This window comes from Fundulus heteroclitus, chromosome 10, assembly GCF_011125445.2.
Source record: "Fundulus heteroclitus isolate FHET01 chromosome 10, MU-UCD_Fhet_4.1, whole genome shotgun sequence".
In the NCBI taxonomy this organism is placed as follows: domain Eukaryota; kingdom Metazoa; phylum Chordata; class Actinopteri; order Cyprinodontiformes; family Fundulidae; genus Fundulus; species Fundulus heteroclitus.
Genome location: NC_046370.1, coordinates 16,806,630 through 16,812,737, shown reverse-complemented (window position 1 = coordinate 16,812,737; position 6,108 = coordinate 16,806,630). Strand labels below are relative to the sequence as shown.

General features: G+C 40.1%; 1 long non-coding RNA gene across 1 annotated transcript; it reads left to right on the top strand.

Annotated features, from left to right (window-relative positions):
* The first annotated feature begins 5,425 nt into the window (after window positions 1-5,425).
* On the top strand, window positions 5,426-6,096 carry LOC110369581. The gene is made up of 2 exons (XR_004931802.1): window positions 5,426-5,731; window positions 5,880-6,096. It is a non-coding gene; the product is annotated as an uncharacterized LOC110369581 (long non-coding RNA).
* The last annotated feature ends 12 nt before the right edge of the window (window positions 6,097-6,108 follow it).

The following is a 6,108-nucleotide window of genomic DNA, read 5'->3' as shown; positions in this document are numbered from 1 at the left end:
TCTGACAAAAGTACAAGAAATGCTATGCTCTAAGCTTTGCTATTTAAAAAATAGCCAAAATAGCTGAAATACTGAAGTAAATTAACAGCAACAACACTGCAAATGTTACTTTTGAACAACATAGGCTTCTCACGTGCAAAACTTAAACGCCTCACCCCGAGGTGCTTTGTTGTTCCAGAAGAGAACTTCATGTACTGTCTAAAACCGAGTAATAATCTCAACTCAGCAAGTTTTTATTTACTCACTCCGTCAGGCAGCTAGAAATAAATCCTATGGACATTTTTGGCTCCTATATTTTATATGCATCGTCTGAGTTGGCTACTGAAGATTTGGTTCAAATGGAGTCTATTTGGGTTTACAATCCTCCTTTCCCTTCAATATTTTTGTCCACTTGTTTTTTCTTTCCATGACGTCTTAACCCGTTTATCTGTTCCATTAAAGTCTATGCCTAGGAAATGTCTTAGTCTTCCAAGATCTTTCGTTGTCAACCTCCCAATCAGCCTATTTGCATCTGTCAAAACATCACTGTTATCTGCAACAGGATATCTGCCCATACCAATAAAATAATATTTTCGTAATGTTTTCTCTCTCTATGATACAAACAAATGATTACTAGGATTTTATTTGCAACTGATTTTAGTCAAACGTGCATGTAGCGCAACATTCTACTTTCTGCTGTATTTATTTTAGACCATACAGATACTTTTGTAGATTACATATAGGCTACCAGCTTCTCCCCTTTTTTTTAAAACACGTTTCTAAATCTTCAGGCTAATATATGTATGTACATTTCACAAATGTGAAATTGATTTGATGCCCGTGAATATGTTGTTGATTAATTACAACAGCAATTGTTTAACCTACATTGAATACATTCATTGTTAATTAATGTAATTTATTAATTTGTTAGATAAATAATTCTGTTTGTTTGTTTGTTTGTCTGTTTGTTTGTTTGTTTGTTTGTTTGTTTGTTTGTTTGTTTGTTTGTTTGTTTGTTTGTTTGTTTGTTTGTTTGTTTGTTTGTTTGTTTGTTTTGATATTCGTGCCAAAAAAGGGGGAGAAAAAGAGGAGCAGTCTCAGGATAATTGTTTAAAAAATAGCAGATGATATTATGTCCATGTAAGACATCTGACTAAAGTATTCAAATGCTGAAAAACAAATATCAAAATAAAAAACTGATCAACTAGATTTAAAAAAATATATATCCAAAGGGAATAGAGTGACTAGTTTTTAGAAAATCAGCTGGGTAAAGATAATTTAAGCTAAGAGCCGTAGTTACATAAAGTGAACACTAGATGGCGCAAAGACCGTACACATGTTTTGACTAAACCTCATCTGGCACAATTTAATGCAGGGTGTCAAACCTCTCGGAACATGGGCCAACATTGTCAAATCAAAGGAACTCGAGGGCCAAAAGACGAACGTTTTTTTTAAACCAAAAAAAATATAACGTGCATTTTTTTTTACCTGCTCTACAAAAGAAGATGATGTTAAATAAATAACTTAGTTAGACATTTTGTTGGAAATGAATATATAAATTATTGTAGATCCAAAGGTAAAAAAAAAAAAAAGGTTTTCCCCATTTGTCCTATTAGAAGATGGTCATCCAGTTTGCAAATCATTTTGAATTGTTTAATTTGACTCTTTGACAATAATAAATCAAGCTCTTTTTGGTCTAGCAATATAAGAACAGTATATGGGTCAGTTGTTCTTTGAAAACACTTGTTGTTTCCTGAACTGCAGTTGGGGGCCACCCTGGGTCGCACAGATTAATGGTCTTATAATAACCGCTATCTTTGATTTAATTTTTCATCCAGAAAAGGCCTTGCTTCAAGCCCTTAATGTTTAGCTTTTAAAACAGCATATCTGAAAAATAGGTTATGTTCTTAATAACTTTTGTTATTGAACACAATTAACTGTGTTCTAAATCCTCATACATGTGGACTTCTCAGTGTCCAAGACATGTAAGAAGTTGCTTTTCTTTTATATTAATACAATTGGTACCTGTCAGACAGGTTGGTCCTGTTCTCTATTTATTTATTTATTTATTTATTTATTTATTATTAAAGAATGCTGTCTTAACCGAAGAACTGTGCCAGCTGCTTTTAAACCTGCTGTGGTCATACTCCTTAAAAAACACACACACAATTGCATCAATTTTCAGACCCATTTTTCTAATTTGCCCTTTCTCTCCAATGTTTTAGAAAAAGTTGTCTTTATACACATGCAACCATTAGAAAAAAAGAAAATGCCATTTTTTTATCAGTCTGGCTTTAAATACCAAAAGAGCACTGAATCTGCCTTATTAAAAGAGCATAATAATATTGCAGTCTTTTGATGCAAGGACCCAGTTGTTCTGGTTTTGTTAGGCCTCACTGCTGCCTTTGATTCACTCGGTTCTGTCTTGTTCAGACTACTGTGTTGAGTTGGTATTTGTGGCAAAGGTCTGCAGGTTTATCTCTTACCTGAATGGCCCATTATTCTCCCTCCTTCACTGGTTCTGTCCATTCTAGAATAGGTTTCAAAATGTCATTGTTTGTTTTTCAAGCATTTTGGCCTGGCTCCACCATATCTGTCTGAATTACTAAGCATGCCTGACATGTTTCTGAGGGCGTCGGATCAGTTTTCATTAGATATTCCATGGACCAGGCCCTAACATTGGGAAGATCAGGCTTTCTCAATGCCAGCACCCAGACTCTGGAACTATGATCCATCACTAATCTAAGTGTTTTTCAAATCAAATATCAAAACTCAGTTAGTCGGGCAGGCTTTTAATTGCAAGAAGCACTGCAATATTCTATTCCAGATTTTTTTTTTTTTTTTTTATCTTTCTTGTGCATTCTTATGGTTCTGTTATGTTACTGTTTTTATTGTACAGCACTTTGGTTGCTTTACTGTGCGAAGGGCTTTACAAACAAACGATTGAGGCGCAATGATTTCTAATATTGCAATTATTGCAAAGACACAAACATTTGTTCCATTGTGTTTTACGTTACAGCAGCTTCCATGTTTGCACAAACTTTTTTTGGCAAATGGTATTATATGTCCATTTCAAACTGGGTGGGTGGTGTTGTTGGGGGGGGGGGGGGGGGGGGGGGGGGGGTAAAAGGAGTACATTTCTGAGGAATATCCCAAACATTCACATAATGTTCGATATTTTCACAAGAATGAGTGACTTTTCTGCTGTTGAAAAGTCAGATGTCATCCAATAACATGAGAAATACAGATAACGTACGGAATACAGTGTAATTGAATCTAAACAGGGAAGTTTCCCCTTTACTCTAAGTTATTAAAATGATAATTTGTCCGCTAAAATGATAATTTGTCCGAAACGAAATCAAGAAGGCTGTTTGAAAAAGGAATAAGGCAAACGAGACGGTGAAGTTTCGGCTTCGACCGTTCTGCTCGTCACTGACGCCTCTGCTCTTTAGGAGCTTTCTGAAAAGCGATATTGGTGCGCACGACTTTCTTCGGACTTTTTTTTTTTTTTTTTAATATTCACATCATAGAGTTTCCCCTTCACCCGTTGCTATTATACGGCTGTATTTTGTCGACCACAAACATAATAAAACAGTAGCAACATTGAGGCGACTTGTGCTCGGCGAGAGCTCCTTCGAATGCGCGCCGTCGTCCTCCTCGCCAAGTGGTGGTGGTGCACGACCACGCGCATCGAGATCGCGCGCGGGGGGGGGGGGGGGGCGAGATGGTTGAAACCGTTGGCGCGCGCCTATAGCTGAAGACGGAACAGTGCTTGTGACGTCATCCGTTAGGTGGGCGTTCGAGATCGAAGCCCAAGGCTATGACATCAGCGCTGCCTATGATCTCTTTGGAACGCTTCTCTCTTTTGGACTTCACGGGTTTCAGACCTTTGAGCCAAGAAGTTGTGTTACTTAGTCTTGCGAAGCATCGCTCTTTTATTTAGCCAAAGAATTTCAAGATGAGTGCCTTGTTGAACCTCTTCCGGAGAAAAGACGGTGACAGCGACGAGGAGCTGCTGAAAGATGTCACCAACGTTGTGAGTCAGCTCACCAACCTGATGAGCCAGCTTGAGAGCAGAATCAGTGCGAGGAAGAGGATGAAGGAGGGAGATAGAAGGGAGGCTGGTGAGGTTAAGGTGAGCAAGAAGCTGAAGAAAGACACGAAGGAACTGGGATCAAAACTGAAAGCCCGGGAAGATTTGACGGAGAAACTTAGAGCTGAACGGAAGAAACTGAGGGATGCGGAGAGATTAAATTATGAATCTCAGCAAGAGCTCGAAGGCATCATGGAAAGCTACGAGAATCCCAAATTGCTGAAAGAACGACTAAAGAACACAGAAAAAAGCTTGCGCGGTGTCCTGAAGATAACTGCCCACTTGGAAAAGCAAATTGACGCCTACAAACACAAAGCGGAGAAATGTACTAAGTATCGAACCCGGATCAATTCCATAAGCAAAGACATGTCAAAGGAATTAGGATGCCACCGTCGTCTCCAGGCCGATCTTAACCTGGTGAAGAAAGAAGTGACACAATTCGAGCACTTAAAGCTGCATTATTGTTTGAAGAAACATCATTTAAAGTTGATAGTTGCGGAAAACCAAGCGATCATGCAGCGGCTCACCCTTTTGGGGGAGAACTTGAATAAAAACAGTGAGAGTTACCGCAAATGTAGGGATATGACGTTTCTCGTGAAAAACCATTCCGACCACAATCAGAAACTTCTCGACCGCTATCACGATTTAAGGATGAGGACGCTGCTCGCCCCGGTCGCGCAGGCTAAATGCCTTCAACTCGATTTAGCTCTGACCGAAATGGAAAACAGAAATCTGTCGCTTCGCCAAAAGATCCAGGAGCAGAAACAAGTACTGGGTATCCGGTCAGAAGAGGCAGAAGAGACAGAGGAAATAGAAGGGACGGATGATTCAGCTGCTGCTGAAGATTCGTTCGAGATGTGGAGGTCCTGGCTCCCTGAAGAAGAGCCAAGAACCAAACACCTCCTTGTACCGCATCTATGGGATTAGCGTAGTCCTGGACGAAAGAGAGACCGAAACCAATCCAGGAACACTTATCAGGACTATCGAGAAAAGCCTAGTTCAGATTGAGATCCCAGCCAGGACTTTTCCAACTGTGGTAATTTCCATGGGTTCCCTCCGGGTGCTCCGGCTTACCCCCAAAAAGCAAGATAATTTCCCCTCTGGATGCTTGAGATGCGCACGTTCCCACCTAAATGTCACGGTCCAGCCACAGACGTCGCCTCGGGACCTTGTCGCGTGTTCTGTCTGTACGATGACAAAAAAAACAAAAAACAGGCATGTTTTAAACTCTGTGCAAACACCTCCTTGTACCGCATCTATGGGATTAGCGTAGTCCTGGACTAAAAAGAGACCGAAACCAATCCAGGAACACTTATCAGGACTATCAAATAAGGATTTGTGTTATACAAACCTTTTTAGGTTGGCGGAGGAAAGCAATTTATTTTCTTCCAGCAAGAAAAGCCATAGTTCAGATTTAGATCCCAGCCAGGACTTTTCCACCTGCAGGTCATTTCCACGGGTTCCCTCCGGGTGCTCCGGCTTACCCCCAAAAAGCAAGCTCATTTCCCCTCTGGACGCTTGAGATGCGCACGTTCCCACCTAAATGTCACGGTCCAGCCGCAGACGTCGCCTCAGGACCTTGTCGCGTGTTCTGTCTGTACGATTATTATGCAGTCTGTTTTATAGTAAGGCATAATGAAACTTCATGTACTAGCTAAGGTGATTATGATACATTCTAACTATAATAGCAAAATGTAAACTGATTAGTTATTTAAACCAAATAGGTTTATGTTAACACAAACAGTGACAATACTATAACAAAAACAAAGCTCAATAAAAATAATAATAATAAACATTCATACCCTAGAAGAATTCTAGAGGAGAGCAGGATGGAGTGGGACCACCACAACCCCGACCTACCCGGTCCATACTCTGACCCCAGCCCAGATGACCCACGAACCGAGCGGGCCAACCAACCATTATTGCCTTTCTGTGTTTTCAGCCATGTCCCTGGAACTCGATGCACATTCAGGGAAGTAAAGCTCCTCTGTTGTGAACATAATTGCAAAATAAAAAAAAAAAAATATCGTACAGAA